The sequence below is a fragment of the Lactuca virosa genome, chromosome 3, assembly GCF_052849685.1.
Source record: "Lactuca virosa cultivar CGN04683 chromosome 3, Lactuca_virosa_CGN04683_v6, whole genome shotgun sequence".
Classification (NCBI taxonomy): domain Eukaryota; kingdom Viridiplantae; phylum Streptophyta; class Magnoliopsida; order Asterales; family Asteraceae; genus Lactuca; species Lactuca virosa.
Window position 1 is genome coordinate 134,753,070 of NC_136428.1, and position 19,108 is coordinate 134,772,177.

The following is a 19,108-nucleotide window of genomic DNA, read 5'->3' on the forward strand; positions in this document are numbered from 1 at the left end:
TCACAGCCTCTATCTTGGCCGGATCGACTAGAATATCCTTCTGATCGACAAGGTGCCCAAAAAATTACACCCCACGCAACCAGAACTCACAATTGGAGAACCTTGCGAAATTCTCTCCCTCCTCAAAGTCTCTAGCACCTCCCTCAGGTGCTTCTCGTGCTGCTCCTCAGTCTTGGAATAAACCAAGATGACGTTGTACTTCCCAATCCCGTTATCTGGGGAATTGGTCTATCAATATTCGCTAATGCTTCTCGGTATGCAATTGGCATATGACATCTCTTTAAAAATATAATTCAGACACAAATGGAGGTTAACTCAGGGTTACACTTACTCAACCCATGGAACGAAAGGCTCCCTTGTGCAGTTTCCCGTAAGTGCTGCAACGAATCTGGTCCTGCTGGTCTCTCGAAAGCTAATCTGAAATCTACGGTCTCCTCCCGAGACCCCTCATTATAAGCAACTGATCTGGTTCCCTCTTACCAATGTGCTCCAAGTCCATATCTCGTTCTCAGGCTCAAGAAGTCATATCATTCAGGGTCTTGCACCCCGAGATACTCATGATCTCCCTGCTATCATTATACAGTATGTTCTGATAACTTACCTTCTTCATTTCCTCATCTGCTGCATACTGTGGTACCATATAATCTCTTTCCCGAGACTTGGCAGTGATCTCTGCCACAGTCTCAGTCGCCTGGTGGAGATCTAATAACTCTTGCGCCAACTGTTGCGCCTCAATCGCTTGGGCACACTCTGCTCAGAATCTGGTCTAAAAGTCATCCCATGACATAGCATCAACCGCATCATCACTCAACTTACTACCAACTTCTTCCTATCAATCTCGTGCTCTATCCCTCAGGAGACAGGAAGTAAGCCAGATATTGTCTCCTTTCGAGACAATGTCTGGTACAAAAGTGTTGGCGACATTTGCCAACCATCTGCTGCTAACAATGGGGTCCCTAACCCCCATGACAATCTGAAGCCTCACAAACTCTGAGTTCCCGAAACATCAACGTACGGGTCTCTATCATGACTGTTATCTTAGTGTGGAATGCACTCGGCCTCTCATCACAAATCTCTATAATGCCCTCCTTGATCACACTAAGGATCACAGGAGTCTTGTCAATGATACTGCGAGAAATGATCAGATAGAATGAACTCCCTCATCTGATCATCAATCTGCCCGACCCCAGGTTCCGAGCCTGATCCCTCGTCGACACCAAAACTACCATCTGGTCTACCACGTAGCGCCACTATACTCGGCAACATACGCTCACTAACATCACAATGCTCATCAAAACTCGAGGGATCTCACACACTACAAGTTTCATGGATTCATCTCAGCCTTCCTTGATTCGAGTACGGATCCTCTGCTTTCAGTAGTACGGGCCCATACTACCTTCCACATCTATCCGTACTTTCCTCAAGAACTGCCTTGAATCCACCAAGTCCCTTTTTCTGCTACTGCTCTCTGCTACGCTCATCCTAGGCTTACCCTAGGGAAATCTCCGACCCAAAACAGTCCTCAGCTACTGAAGGCCTCCTTGTAATGCCAATTAGCCATCACATGAATACCATCACATGTGACGAGGCTCAGATAATCCTTCGAGTAAAAGACTCGTCCCCACAACGTTAGACTCAGACAAGAGCTGCGTAATAGGGCCAAATCCAGCACTCTGAGATTATTCAACCCTGATCCCATGTGGCGTGACGTATTCACCTAATGGCTAACTCCCATCACTTAGAGTCCTACAAAGCACAAAGCAAGAAACATTCGGACACAGGAAACTACTCAAGCAAATCTATTCTCATAACGAGAAACTGTACTAGCATACAATGCTAAGCTCATACTATCAGGGATAACCTAAACAGGCTATCCTACTACTGTCTACTCAATACTAGCATGCAATTCTCATAAAGCTGAAACACATATAGCAGGCACATAAGGCATCCTCCTAGATCCTTAGTCCTATTCTAGCATGTTGTTCTACTGAAACTGAAACTGATAATCATAACATAAACTTGTATGAGTAATTTGGGAGTACTTACTTGAGCTCGGCTGATTGCATGCACCACACCCTTTTCTCTTTTCAAAATTCTTTTCGCTTTTTCTAAAACTCTTTTCTTTATAATTTTTCTAAAAATGTTTTCTTTCTCAAAATTCTTTTGTAACCATGGTTTTTCTCTTGAAAACTTTATACCACTTCCTTAGTTTGAGTTCAGACACACCCGAAAGTGTGCCCGAATCCCTCAAACCAAGGCTCTGATACCAACTTGTAACATCCCAAAAATACAACCCAAAAATTTTTGTTTCAATATTACTAAAAACCTACAATATAATATGTCATACGATAAAACCATGAATCGTGCGTCTCAAATGTCATAATAAAATATCAATCAAAACTAGTATCAAAACCATATCTAAAATATCAGAGTCAATCTCCCAGGCTAAACTGTAACTGTGGTGTGTGCCATGCCATCATCCCGAGCTCTTCCCCTTGCTAGCGGAGATACGTGAAACCAAAACTGAAACTGTAAGCACAAAGCTTAGTGAGCTCCCCCAAACTACCACATACCATACAATAACATATAAAGCAACTACTGGGCCTTGCCCACTGCGTCGGACTGAAGTCCGGAAACTGCATCGGACCAAAGTCCGGAACTAACCAGGGCCTTGCCCTCTGCATCAGACCGAAGTCCGGAAACTGCATTGGACCGAAGTCCGGAACAAACCAGGGCCTTGCCCTCTGCATCGGACCGAAGTCCGGAAACTGCATCGGACCAAAGTCCGGAACTAACCAGGGCCTTGCCCTCTGCATCGGATCGAAATCCGGAAACTGCATCGGACCGAAGTCCGGAACTAACCAGGGCCTTGCCCTCTGCATCGGACCGAAGTCCGGAACTGACTGAACATAGCATAGCATAGTCATAACTACTAGCATAAACACATATACTACATACTGCATCGGACCGAAGTCCGGAACACATAACACAAAGACATGCTTGAATCACAAAGACATCAAGCACACTGAACTACTGCATCAGACCGAAGTCCGGAACTACTGCTAACTAAACGGGCCGGCATTATGGTCGTAGACCCGTTCCTACTGGAAGGAAACTCACATGTACTGCTGAACTCTGCTGATAATCCTCTGGCTGCTAATCGACTATTCTCTGAAGCGCTGCTCTCCTAGCTCACCAAGCTGCCAACACCATATAATAGAACTTAGCCTAAACTGCCCTCCAGAGGTAAACTAAGTCAACTCTGGTCAAGGTCCTGGTCAAAGCCAACCTTCTAGTTGACTCGACTCGCCGAGTTGTTCTACCAACTCGCCGACACCATGCTCCTCAAATCCTAAACAACCCCAACTCCACTCGTCGAGTCTAGCGAGAACTCGACGAGTTCTCCTTCATCTAATACTTTAGGACTATCTTCAACAGACTCGCCGAGTTGTTCTACAACTCGTCGAGTCCATCTTCATCAGCTAAGAAGATTGCCTTGGACTCGCCGAGTTCCTCCTTGAACTCGTCGAGTATCATGATCTTCATGTCCATCACAGACACAGACTGGCTGAGTCCTTTTCTAACCCCCACTCACTGATCCGACTCATAAACGAAAGGGTTTGGGTTTTGCGACCCGACTCGCCGAGTCCATGAACGGAATTGATGAGTCCTCCTTGTGACAAATCTATTCTGTCTCTTTCAGTCTATTCCAACACTTCCAACTCATAGATCTGGACTCCTTATGCTAGCATTGCACGTAAAGTTGCTGACTTTACGTGCATGCAAGGGGTTATGAGGCTAGAATACCAAATCCAAGCTATAATGGAGGTCTAAGCCATGAAAGGAAACCATAGCTGAGAAAAGCTTCTTCCTCAGAGCTCCTAAGGCTCAAAGATGCTCTGATCTAGTCTCTAATCGTCCTCAAAGGCTCAATACTCGGGTTGGCCTTGGAAATGGTCCCAAAAGTCTCATAAAAGGGACAAGAAGAGATCTAAGAAACCATAGATCAAGGTAAGAGCTTGATTACCAGAAAGTGATGAGGAAGAGGGACTCCTTCTGGATCTACAATCACTCCTTAACTCTTCCAACTCCTTCTTCTTCTTCTAGACTTCAAATCACTCAAGAACACACAATAATAACTCACACTTTCATGGAGGACACTAGGGTTTCGCTCTGGACAGTGGAGGCTGTAAATGAAACCCTAGAAATGAGAATAAGATGCTTAAATAGGGTGCCAAGTCCCGAAACTAGGGTTTCCCAACCCAGACCAGACTCGCCGAGTCATTCTCCCCGACTCGCCGAGTCGGTCACTTAATCCGCGACACGGGTCACGCTCCGACTCGTCGAGTTCCTCCTTGGACGCGACGAGTTGACTCCTTTGACTTAGGGCTTTCCTTTCCTTTCTTGGTCTTTCTGATTCTGGGTGTTACACATGGATAGTCCATGGAGTGTTTAACCCATGGATCCTATGGAAATGAAAGGTCATGGGTATTAGGGTTTACATGAATGTAACTCTAATCATCCACACTATATAAAGAGGTCCCTAGTTTATGAAATGGGCACTAGTGTGTGTACACAAGAGGGCAAAACCGATATTGGTGCAAGTATCCTTATTCTCAAGTTATTCCAAGGGTTCTTGGTGTTGTGTGAACCATTTGAGGTGCAACACTTGGGGCACTAAGATCTTAAAGGTTCAAGACTTCAAGCTCCATCAAAAGGTATGTCATTCTACTAGATTCTTGTATTGTATATACTTCTTATTATGCTAGTTAGGATGAAACCTTGGAATATAGAATATATGCATGTATAATAGAGAAAACATAGATCCAAGGTTTATAGGGTTGCATGTACACCATAGGAGTGTTAGAATGCTCAAAACCCATCAGAAAATTCTTGCTGAGCGCAAGAGACACGAAGGATCGGGTAGCCCCCGAATCAAACAGAACATGAGCAAACAAACCATTGACCAAAAAGGACCCTATACAAGATCATAATAAACATATGCAAAAATAAAGCAAACTATATAAGATAAGGCTAGAACATATACCAGTCACTACATCCGGCGCTGCACGGGCCTCGTCGGTGGTAAATTGAAAAGCCCTACTCTTCACCACAGGGGCCTCCGCCTTGCCCTGGCGGCCATCGATAATCCTTAAGGTGGCTAACGCGGGCACCACCACTGCTCCCCAAGACAATCTTGGATAATCGGCCTTTTTATAGCCGGTCTGATTGCAATGGAAACAAACAAGACCCCTCTTGGGGCAATCCCTGCTCATGCGGCCTGACTAGCCATAGCTGAAACATATTGAGTCTGCTGCTCGATATGCTCCACTGTGTAGCTTGCTGCACTTGGCGAAAAGGCCCCAACCCTGCTGGCCTCTGGTGTGGGTATCGGAGTTCTTGGGCCTCTTGGCCTGACCCACAACTGTCTGAACCTGCTCCGGCTTCCGCTTCGCCCGGAGCTCCAACTCAATCTCCCGCTCGCGAGCCTTCTCGATCATATCATTCAAGGTCTTACAACCCGAGAAACTCATGAACTCCCTAATCTCATCCCTCAGCATAGCATGATATCTCGTCTTCCTCATCTCCTCATCCACATCGTACTACGAAACCAATAATGCCATCTCCCTGAATTTGGCACTGATCTTCGCCACAGTCTTGGTAGTCTGGCGAAGGTCGTGGAACTCTCTCGCCAGCTGTTGCACCTCTATAGTTGGTGCAAACTCCCTCTGGAATCTCTGAACAAAGTTCTCCCATGTTATCTCTACCACCCCTTCTATCCCAACGACTCGGGTAACCTCCTCCCACCAGTCCCACGCTCTGTTCCTCAGCAAGTAGTACGTGAATCCCACCTTTGCCCCCTCCGGGCAAGAGTTCGTTCGTTGAGAATTCTCCATGTCAGTGATCCAATGTCGGGTAGCGATGGGGTCCTTAACCCCAAAGAACTTAGGCGCCCCACATGAATTGAACTCCCGGAATGAGGGAGCTCGAGCCCATATCTGAACTACAAGAATCTCGGCTCGAAATGACCTGATCCGCTCCTCCATGAGCTCCAAAATCCCTTCCTTGACGGTACCAAAAATCATAGGGGTAACATCAAGTATGCCGTGAGTAACCTCGGGTGCAATAAGCTCACACATCCTCTGATCAATCGGTTCAGCACCTGAACCTGAACCCAAACCAGAGCCCGAACCTAAACCTGAACCTCCTTAAGTATTCATCACCATCCTCGAACTGAACATAGAACATAAAAGCAATTAATTAAAGAGATTTGAGGGGACTCCCTAACACCGGACTCCTTAGAGTTTCCAGATCTATACTCGTCTCGGGTATAAGTCTTATGCTTCATGTAGTACGGGCCCAATACTACCTTCCACACATACCTATACCATCCCCAAGGCCAATCTGATTCCTCTAAGTTACCACATTACAACCATAACAACCTATGCTACACAACATACATATAATAAACTCTTCTAAGAACCTCAATCAACACCGCTGGTTGCCCTATGCATGCAAGTTGTACACAAAATAGGATCGCATAGACTGCCGAATGAAGATTCTACCCTAAGTCCACAACCAAAAAAGGAACAGGAAATGAGGCCAAACCGGTCATTCTAGGGCTATACAGTCCTAAGCATATACAACTTTTGTAACAACGTAAATTTTCAAAACAATTTTTCATTTTTATATCATATTTTCAATCATCAAAAACAATATCAAACAAACTGTATCCAATGTCATCATAACAACAAATCCCAGAATCTCAAAACGTAATCTCTATGAGTATGTACGGATCATGACGGCGCCTTCCCGCGATCCTCGCTAGTACCTGAAACACATAACACAACAAGTGTAAGCATAAATGCTTAGTGAGTTCCCCAATATACCATATACAACACATACGCCTTTCTAGGCCCTAACTCTGTAGGATCTTCCGATCCAAGTGTCTCAGGGGACTTCCGTCCCGAATCCCGGTAGACCTTCCGGTCCTACCTGCATCGACCTTCCGGTCCGTAACCTCTTGACCTTCCGGTCGATGTCATCTTGACCTTCCGGTCCTTATCATACATAACATACGTAACACATACATATCACATAACAGCATATAGCACATACATCTCATAACATACAAGACCTTCCGGTCACACATAGGTACCACTCTAGGTACACTATAGTGAGAAGACTCACCTCGGCTATCTCGGATAATCTCGCACACGTATACACTGATCTAGCCTCCGCCTAAACACATAAACAATTATCTCAAATCAATAATGGCTCTCCAGGCTAGAATAGTCTCTTCCATGTCCTCTAAGAAGTCTAAAAGACCATTTTACCCTTCAAAAGGGTCCACAAGTCCAATTGTTGACCAAACCCTAAAAGTCAACAAAAGTCAACTGTCAAACTTTGACCAGACTCGTCGAGTGCACTCGTGTGACTCGGCGAGTCCATGCATGTCCTCTTCGCCCCTGGTCCTTACTCGACTCGCTGAGTCAACCCTACACTCAACGGGTTATCACAGGTCACGAATCGCAGGGCAACCCGACTCGACTCGTCGAGTCCCTTATGGACTCGGCGAGTTCCTCCCACCAAAAACACTCAAACGATCTTTTGAGGTCAGATCTGCTTTACCAACCAGTAGATCTAACCTTCTAACACTCGAAAGTCACGTAAAGGTTCAAACTTTACGTTCATGCAATGCTTATAAGACCAAAAACGGAGAAATAACCTTTAAAATGGGGTTCTACTCTCAAGGCTCACATGAAACCTCATAAAGCTGGAAGCCTGGGACCTTTTGGACCTCTCAAGGTCCAGATCTATCATCTATACCCAAGGGACCTCATATGCTTCACAATCTAACTCAAAATTGTGCAAAGGAAACCCTAGATTCAAGGAATCTATCATATACACGAAATGGGAAGGAACTTGTACCTCAAAACGTGAATCTCAGTGTGAACAACACAGATCCAAGCTCCACAATCGATCTAGCTTGGATTTTCCCACTCCTTCTTGCAGGATCACACCAAAGGATTGATCGGTCTATATTTATAGCATAATAAATTATACTAAATATGTTGAATTGATGTATAATTGTCCAAGAATGGCACTACTTTGATAAAATGTTGAATATTATGTATAGGAAACTACTTAGTGCTAAAGTGGGCGAAATCCGCAAGAGAAATGAGCAAAAGGAAGCTAACAAGTATGAGAGATGAATTGCTAAAAGAATGAAGAAAAATGGTGCTGAGAAATTTGACCACTTTTTAATATTTTGATCATATCTCAAGATCTATAGCTCCAATTGACATGAATGAAGAAGTTCTAGAAACTAGACAAAATTTCCTACAACTTTCATGTTTTATGTTTTTGCTGATTCTACTGTTTTCATCACCAAAAGAGGCACAAAAGATGAAGGACGTCCTAGGACGCGTCTAAGACGTCTCCTAGGACACCTACCCGTTTTAGGCCATTTCAAGTGCAAATAAAGGACGACAGAAGGCATGTAAAACGCCCTGAAGGACGCCCAGACGTCCTATCTGACGTCTAAGACGCCTACTAGGACGCCGACGCGGAAAACAGCTCCGAAAATCAGTTTTTTAGCACCTATTTAAGGGAGATTAAACCCTAATCGACTTTGGACTTCTTCCCTGCGATTTTACATAGTTTTGGAGGGTTCCAAACACATTCAAACCTTCTCCAAACATGTTTTTGATCACTCCAATCCGGTTTCAAGACGAGGAATCATCAAGTTCATAAGGATTCAACATTAGAAGATTGTTCAACCAAGGATGTTCATTATCACCACTACAACTTCAAAATTTCCTTACTTGTCCCTCAAGGTTTTATTGTTTCAAGCTTTGATAATCATTAGGTTATAATTGTTTCATGATTTCAAGTTTGTTATTGGATTTTATTATGCATTTTATTCATTTCCTTCAAGTTATTTGTTTTATGAACTCAATGGAAGGCTAAACTATTAGGGGTTACTTCCGGGGATGTTTAGGACTTTTGGATGAACACACTTGATTATTACTTGATTCTAGTTAATTTCAATTGATGTTTTATGCTTCATGTGATGATCTTTTGGTAATAATGATTGAAATTGGGTTGTATGAATTTGTTTTATGTCATAATTAAGATAGTCTATTGTCAATTCATCATTTGTTCCAAGTTCAATTAGTTTAGGAATAAAGACAAGTGATTGAATCAACATATATTATTCCAACTTATGATATTGATCTTAATATTGTAATAGGTAGTTGTAAGACACTTCATTGCTAGTTCACTAATTGTACCTAATCTATTTAGACATAAAGGAGTAAGACAACTAGTTGAATGAACATCTAGTGTACCCAAAACTATGTGTTACAAGTTAATTAAACCCAATTGCATCTAAGTAATTGAATTAGGATTCTAGGGAAGAAAGTGTGCGAATCTAAACTGTCCATAACTGAACCGGGAGTACTCTAGTTTTCTCATTGAGATTTTCGTTTTAATTAATAAATTTCCATGCTTTTTGTTTGATCTTTGCTTTAATCCTTTTTTGTGACAATTGCTAGTAGTTTTTCGTTAACTATTTTAACACAAAGTTTGACCACGATCTCCTCGTGGATTCGACCCTTACTTACCCTAGCTATCTAGTATGTGTGTGAGGTTTATTTTTGACCGAGACAACGACCTCGATCAAAATTTGGAGCCGTTGCCGGGGAGATTGTGCGCTTAAACAATTGTGTTGAAGTAGTCTTTAAGTTTTATTATATTTTGTTTTATTTTTAGTTTAGAATCTTCACTATTTTACTGTTTTTGTTTAGGGACTGTCGTGAATGGAGGAATACATTTATATTAACCAAGATATGTGGTGGGGGAGTGGAAATCCAGGTCAAGATCAATACAGTAATGATCCATACAATGATTCATATAATGATGATCGATATGATGAAGATTGTTGGTGGACTGACGATTCGGTTCAAATCCAACACCATGGATCACCTTGTTTGCTAGACAATCAAGAATCAGACAAATCTTCATTCAGCAAGAAGTTGGATCAAATGTTGGACATGTTGAATGAAACCTTCTACAAGGAGGAAGAAAACTCAAAATCAATTTCAACGCTTGAAAGACGAATTGAACAAATAAGAGAGAAGCTAAATCAACAACCACCAGGCAATCTTTCAGACACTACACAAGATAATGAGGTAACAATTTTATGTAGTGATAAATATTTTGATAAAAAAATGCATAATTCTACACCACCCGAACTTGAGGTTGTGGTGCAGGATTATGTGCCTTTATATGACAATAATACTGAAATGATAATTGAAATAAAAGAAGTTGTAATCGAAAAGGACAAGTATAATGAAGAGTTTCATGTGTCAGAAGTAACCAAAGTTAGGGAGGGGTCTGTGGAGGCTAATACCACCCCTTGCCCAACAACTTTGAAAAAACATGAACCACAACTTCTTGTAATGGATTCTAAAAAAGTGGCCAAATACAAACAAACAAATATAATCATTGATCGACCCTTTTTGGCAACTGTCTATTCTCAGATTAGTTGTCGGGAAGGTGCGATCGATATGATATTTGGAAACCATACAATGAGATTTCTTTTGTTTGGACCTACTAATGATCCTCCAATTAGTGGTGACATTTTGTAATCAATACTATTGATGATTATGTTTATGAGCATACCGCAAATATGCTCTATGACACCACCCACGATTTGGAGAAACCTTTACCTTGTCACAGATCAATGGAATTGGATGAGATCGGGTGTCAACAAGTGAAGAAAAAATTATGGACCATGAAACATGATGGCACGCTTGCCTACAAATCAAAGATGAAGATGTTTCATGATACCAAACATCAAGTCAAGAAATCCATTAATAAAAGTTATGCTTGGCTGTTCAAATCAAGGTTTAAGCATCATCATGAAAACATTAAATGCAAAATGGTTTCTTTACACAAGGTCAAAGATGGCATGCCACACGATCTGATCATTCAGGTTAAGGTCAACAACAAGACGGTTGACTTTCAAAAAAGTCAACTAACATGTGATCCTCCTTAGACATCGCTCGAGGTAACATGTCCCGCTAATGACGTTAAACTTGGCAATTTTGGAACTTTGTGGGTGTGTTCACTGCAAACCCTCACGAGACTTCACTCGTCCACTAGGGGTAACCTAGGGGTTTAAAAGGCTTGTTGCACGTGCCAAGTGCAATCGTGGACCCCGACGAAATTGAGGGCTAGTTAGTGTAGTTTATTTTTATTTGACTTGATTTGTGTGCTTGTAGTTGTTTTTTTTATTATTTTAGGAATTTATCTTTTGATGCATCGGGGACGATGCAAGACTTAAAGTTGGGGAGGGGGTGTTCACAAAAAAAAGATGGAGGATTGAAGAAAAAGTGATTTTTTTAAATCATAATTATTCGATGTTTATTCGGGCATAACGAAACATTATGCAAATATCTCCAACTAGTGAAGTTTTTTGGAAATCAAAACCGCCTCTACTATCAGTTCATCAGGTGTGTCGTCCTACATGTTTTTAATTTCTTTTACATCAACTTTGATGATTTTTTTTTTTGGATAATCAACTTAGGATCAATGCACTGCTATACTAAACTCATTATTATTCTCTCTTGGGTTGACCACCATGGAATCTGTGATGAGTTAGTAGCTTCTCTATATCTCGAATGTAACTCATCAAGATGGAAAATGATAGGAGCTTAGTACATCGAGTCATAATATCTATTTAATATTGATCTTGTGGGCTGCTCAGCTGGTTTGGGAATATTTATATTTATTTAAAAACTTGTTATGTGAAATACCCAAGTGTTTGAAAAATGAAGGTTTTTGGCTCGAGCCTACGATCTTTCAATTGAGGACCCAACCGAACAATATGTGTCATCACGCTCTGAGTACTTGGTCTTACTTACTCCTGCGCCTTTGGGGTTGGGAGGGGACTATTATTGTTTTCACACAACCAAAAAGCATCATAAGACATTGAAGAACTTCAAAGTATATATATTCAAGCTAAAGTCAAATACAAAGATGATCAAATCCGATGAAGCCATCAAAGAACTTGAAGAATGCACAATCAAGATAAACATGAAGAAAAGTTCAAGTTGAAGATATTGTGTGAAACAATATGTGACCCCTCGATAGCGGGAGTGTATGGGTTGGTCCATTAAGTGTTACTGACCGCGCTAACTATGTTAGTGAACCTTGAAAAGGGGACTTTGGCAATGAGTTCAACTGATTACTCATGAGGTTGATTATTGGAAAGGGTTCAAAAAGTGAAGGGTTTCAAACAACAAAGTAAAATAAGCATAACATGTGTTTTGAGTTTAAAAGTCTGGATATGAAACTAATAATCCCCGAAATCATTATATTGTGCTATTGAAAGTATTGTGATAAAATGTACGGAATTCGTGATTCCATTGAGTTTTTCTTAGGATTAGAGAGTAAGCCTACGCTGATTATTTCAGGCCAATCTCGGGACGAGTTTGGAATAAAGTTGGGGAGGTTTGATCGGTCTATATTTATAGCACAATAAATTATACTAAATTTGTTGAATTGATGTATAATTGTCCAAGAATGGCACTACTTTGATAAAATGTTGAAGATTATGTGCAGGAAACTACTTAGTGCTAAAGTGGGCGGAATCTGCAAGAAAAATGAGCAAAAGGAAGCTAACAAGTATGAGAGATGAATTGCTAAAAGAATGAAGAAAAATGGTGCTGAGAAATTTGACCACTCTTTAATGTTTTGATCATATCTCAAGATCTAGAGCTCCAATTGACATGAATGAATAATTTCTGGAAACTTGACAAAATTTCCTACAACTTTCATGTTTTGCGTTTTTGCTGATTCTACCGTTTTCATCACCAAAAGAGGCACAAAAGATGAAGGACGTCCTAGGACGCGTCTAAGACGTCTCCTAGGACGCCTACCCGTATTAGGCCATTTTCAAGTGCAAATCAAGGACGAAAGAAGGCATGTAAAACGCCCTGAAGGACGCCCAGACGTCCTATCTGACGTCTAAGACGCCTACTAGGACGCCGACGCGGAAAACAGCTCCGAAAATCAGTTTTTTAGCACCTATTTAAGGGAGATTAAACCCTAATCGACTTTGGACTTCTCCTCTGCGATTTTGCCTAGTTTTGGAGGGTTCCAAACACATTCAAACCTTCTCCAAACACGTTTTTGATCACTCCAATCCGGTTTCAAGACGAGGAATCATCAAGTTCATAAGGATTCAACATTAGAAGATTGTTCAACCAAGGATGTTCATTATCACCACTACAACTTCAGAATTTCCTTACTTGTCCCTCAAGGTTTTATTGTTTCAAGCTTTGATAATCATTAGGTTATAATTGTTTCATGATTTCAAGTTTGTTATTGGATTTTATTATGCATTTTATTCATTTCCTTCAAGTTATTTGTTTTATGAACTCAATGGAAGGCAAAACTATTAGGGGTTACTTCCGGGGATGTTTAGGACTTTTGGATGAACACACTTGATTATTACTTGATTCTAGTTAATTTCAATTGTTGTTTTATGCTTCATGTGATGATCTTTTGGTAATAATGATTGAAATTGGTTTGTATGAATTTGTTTTATGTCATAATTAAGATAGTCTATTGTCAATTCATCATTTGTTCCAAGTTCAATTAGTTTAGGAATAAAGACAAGTGATTGAATCAACATATATTATTCCAACTTATGATATTGATCTTAATATGGTAATAGGTAGTTGTAAGACACTTCATTGCTAGTTCACTAATTGTACCTAATCTATTTAGACATAAAGGAGTAAGACAACTAGTTGAATGAACATCTAGTGTGCCCAAAACTATGTGTTACAAGTTAATAAACCTCAATTGCATCTAAGTAATTAAATTAGGATTCTAGGGAAGAAAGTGTGCGAATCTAAACTGTCCATAACTGAACCGGGAGTACTCTAGTTTTCTCATTGAGATTTTCGTTTTAATTAATAAATTTCCATGCTTTTTGTTTGATCTTTGCTTTAATCTTTTTTCGTGACAATTGCTAGTAGTTTTTCGTTAACTATTTTAACACAAAGTTTGACCACGATCTCCTCGTGGATTCGATCCTTACTTACCCTAGCTATCTAGTGTGTGTGTGTGAGGTTTATTTTTGACCGAGACAACGACCTCGATCAAAATTTGATGAAGAATTAGCCTCCAAATTGCTCACTAAGCTCTCTTTGCTCTCTAGGGTTTTCACAGGGGAGTAGTGGCCGCAAATGACGGCCATAAGGGCCTTTAAATAGGGCTCAGGCCCTGAGATTTAGGGTTTCACTTTACAGCGCGGACTCGCCGAGTCCACTCATTGACTCGTCGAGTCCGGTCATTAATCCAGACAAGAACTCGCTATCCTACTCGGCGAGTCTGAGCGTCTACTCGCCGAGTCCCTCCATAAAACTCAAGATAAGTAATTAAAATAGGATACCTGGGAATCCGGATGTTACAACTTTGAAAGCATACACATAGCAAATAACTGAGCTGATATCAATTCCAAGTAATACATAGCATCAAATTCTATCGAGCTATAAGGCATCACACAACTCAGGCAGTTCTATCATATGATTCCTGAAGGTATCCTTAGCCCTAATCTAGCATGAGGTTCACATATCAAGCATACTAATCACAATATATAAGTATGGGTAACTTGGGAAACACTTACTTGAGCTCGACTAATTGCACGCATTGCACTCCCGTCTTTATTAAAAGAATCTTTTTCAAAATTTCAAGTTCTTTTTATTTTGAAAAGATTATCATTTCCTCAGTTTGAGTTCTGACACACCCGAAAGTGTGCCCGAATCTCTCAAACCAAGGCTCTAATACCAACTTGTAACAACCCAAAAACCAAAATAAATTTTTTTTAAGTTTTTAAATGAAAACATGAGTTACAACCATCACAATATTCCAAAAACCGTCACATAATAATAGTGTCAAATCATCAGAGTACAATATCAAAAAAGCGGAAAATAGTGAGGAGTGAATGTTGCGCCATCAAGCTAGGCCCTTCCCTTTACTACCGGAAGTACCTGAAACCACAAATACAAACTGTAAGCAAAAGCTTAGTGAGTTTCCCTAACGTACCACATACCCAAAACAAACAAGTGTCATGGGCTACCCCTGTGATCTTTTCTCGCAATGCCGAAGGCCGAATCTCAGTCTTACATACGAGTGTCATGGGCTACCCCCATGGTCTTTCCTTGCGACGCCGAGGGCCAAATCCCGGTCTTACACACAAGTACCATGGGCTACCCCAATGGTATTTCCTTGCGATTAACACAAAGACAAAAAGCATTCCACATAACAAGAAATGGGTTGGCATTAGCGCCTTCGACCAATGGATATGGTGAGAAAACTCACCTCAACTGCTGAATATCCCAGATAAACACTCGGGCAGCTAGAATGGAGAAATCCTCGTGCTAACTAAACAATAATGTCCCAATAAATTGTTGGTTCATAATCCGGACTAAGACATACAACACATGCCTAATGTCCATGGTGGGATGGGCCAAACTAGACTTCAAAGCCCAATAAAATCCTAAGCCCAAACCCAAGGATCAGCCAAGATCCAACATGAGTCCATCAACTGAAGTGGTCCAACAGTAAGGAAATCCAAGGCCTGACCCCAACAAGCAAGCCCATCGATTTGGGCCCAAAAGACATTTCAGACTGAACTGGTCCATACACCCGGCGTATCCATCTGTAGACGCAGCGTACCCAACTGGAGCGTGAGGGTCGCGACTAGGGAGGCAGTACGCGCGGCGTACATGAAGCTACGCACGACGTACACACCCCTTATGCAATATATCCAAAAGTGTCTTAAAGCCTTAAAAGTTAAAACCCAATGACCAAAACTCAGATCTGAAACCATTAAGACCTTTAAGGCCATAAAGTTGCAAATTTTATTCCTTTGGATGGCAACAAGGAGTCCAACTCTAAAACCTAGCTTATTTCACCCCTTCGTACACTGTAACTCTTGAATGGGGACTAAACAAGGTCCAAGCTTGCACCTTTATGATTTAAGATATCTAGAAACGTCTGAAAATAAAACTTGAAAGCTTAGGAGTAACTCATACTCACAAAGATCTTTGGGGACAAGAAGGAAAAAACTAGCCTCAACTAGAACTTAATTAAACATAAACAGAGTTTGGAGCTTCATACCTCCTAGTGGTGCAAAATGAAGAGAAGATGTTGGATCCAAAGTCATAAGGGAAAAGCTTTCTTATTGAATAACCTACTTCACAACCAAAAAGCACACATAATCACTCTAAAAAACTCAAAATGAGCTAGGTTTTGCTAAGAGGGTCGAGAAAGGATATGGAGGCTGAGGTAAGGGAAGGTATTGGGCCATAATAAGGTTTAAATAGTGCACAAACCCTAATTATTAGGGTTTTGGTCTGAGCTATGTACGCCCTGCGTACTGAAGTACGCGCAACCTACTCGCACGGGGCCTAGTACGCTAAGCGTACCAAGACGTATGCCCCATGTACACGAGCAACACCAAAAATTCAAGATTTTGACTCCGGGGACCCTTTGTGCAACAAAATCAAAACTCAAGTGTTCAAAAACAAACCTGATCATTGTAGATGTTACAATAAGTAGCAAAACCTTACCCTAAAATCAAAACCTAAATCACCGCTGCCATCCTCCACCTAAAATGATGTACCTGGTGTAGAGACGATAATAGTATTGGGTGTTTCTGGTTAAGTTGCAAGTGTTAGTGGATATGTTTGTATCTTTTAATTTTTAGTATGTGTGGTCGTGTTTTGTTGCAGGTTTTGAAGAAGAAAAAGAAGAAGAACAACAAGAAGAGACAAGAGAGAGAGAGAGAGAGTGTGTGTGATGGTACGACGGAGTCTGGGTGGGGTAGTGGTTGAGTGTATATTTTTTTTATTAATATATTCTTTTTTATTTTGTAATTATTAAAACATTCAAAAAAGGTAAAAATAATGCAAAATAATAATAATAATAATAATAATAATAATATTACCAGAGAGTCATTTCAAGTCTTTACTAAAACCACAATAAGTTTATGTGACCTTTAATACAAGTTGAAAATTTTATGGTTTTTATTCATAGTTTTTGAAAACTACGATGATCAACAGTTTAGTAATTTATTTATGTATATCAGTAATTTACAAACATGCAAATGGAACAAAAACTTGTAGTTTTTTTCAAGAGAAAGTTTCAAATATCAACAAGTCTAAATGGTTTCACCAAATTGCACAAGATAATAAAAATTATCCGTTCCCAAAAACAATTGCAAAAGATATAAATCGTGTTTGTTCTCACTCTTATTGCCAGGTAAATGATCGAAAATAAATACCTTGGTAAACAAAAGACAAGAATTTCAATGTATGAATAATTATTTTGATACTTTAAAATAAATAATATACGAAATCAAACCCTAATGTTAAATTTTTTTGAATTTAACATTGACTTGAATCTTTCACAATGGGAGAAAATTGCCGAGCCAATTCTAAAAACATAAACTCGTGAACTTATCAAATTTGTCATTGTCAACATGCCCAATATTAAAAAAATCTCCATTAAAATGTTACTGCTTTCCTCTTTTTAAATTCCAAATATTAAAAATATAACATTTTTTCATGAAGACGATTATTTATTTATGTTTGTATTTTTTTTCCTTACATCAAGAGTTACACGACTGATTCTGATTTTGTTTTGACATTTAAAAGTAATTTTGATTTTTTAAAGTAGTTAGCTAACTTTTTAATATAAGGTGTAATATTAAATGTTGATTATTCGATTAGAATTGGTGATTTTCAAACTTTAATTATCATAATTTATTAAATCACAAGTTGCCTTCTAACGATTATTTACCATTTTTATATTCTTTTAAGGCTTTCTTTAATTAACTATCTCCATATATTCTTGTTGATTTAAATCAGTTGTAGCTAGTAAAATACTGTCGAAGGGTGTAATAGGTCTCTAGCTATGACACTTAAAAATATTACTTTGAAACGTTCTATGTAATCTATATATGAATGCGGAAATTATTATGTCACTTATCTATTTCGTATTATTTATGAGTTTTTGAAGGTATATCTAGGACAATTTGCTGGTAGATGCATCTTTTTTTTTTACTATATATATTTTTATTCATAAACATAGCATATTTATATCTTTCATTATTAATGGTTACGGGTTTATATTTTATTCGTGATGATAAAGGTATATATAATCCTCAAATATTTTAAATACGTTTAGGTTTTATATTACAATTTTTAACAAGTGGGTTTTATTAACTAGTAAAAGGCTGGAAAACAGAAAAACAATTAAAAGGAACTAATAGCTAAAATTAAATTCTTTAACCGATCTAATTTACTTTTGGTTTAAAATTCCTAAACATAAGCACAAAAAAAATAAATAATAAATAAAATAATAAATAAATAAATAAATAAATAAAATGTGATATTATTCTATCAAGCAATGTATGCTTTTGATGTGTTAGTTACCCAAAATATCAAATAATTTTTGGAACTCCTAATACAAGAAGGTATGGGCGCGGTAGCCCATATGGTTTGCGACATCATCTATGGGGCATACCGCCCCCATCCCGCGGTTTCGGTGTAGAGTCCAGATTGGCTGCTTTTAACTGTGTCTCTCTCCTCACCTACCCCTTCCAAACGGCTACCATGTATTTTTTTATTTATTTATTTTATTTTTTATATATTTTATAGATACACACAACCCTTATCATTTAAAACCATGCCAATACCTCAATTTCTCTCAAAATCACATGAAAAGGTTTTCATCTTCGTCTTCTGAATAATTCTATAGATATGGTCGACGAAGATTCTAGAAGCCTTCGGTAAATGCGTTGCTTGGAGAGTAAGACGTCGTAGATACGGATTTATCTAGTCAAATCGTATGGCACATGGAAAGTCAGGAAAGGGTTGTCGTTTTCATAGTTTCATATTTTTTAAGTCACACAAGATCATTTCTACAACAGTATATACAACCCTCATGGAGCCGTATTCAGAACCTTATAACCAAGAATTTTCTCTAAATTTCTTCTATTTTACGGTTATTCACTTTGCGT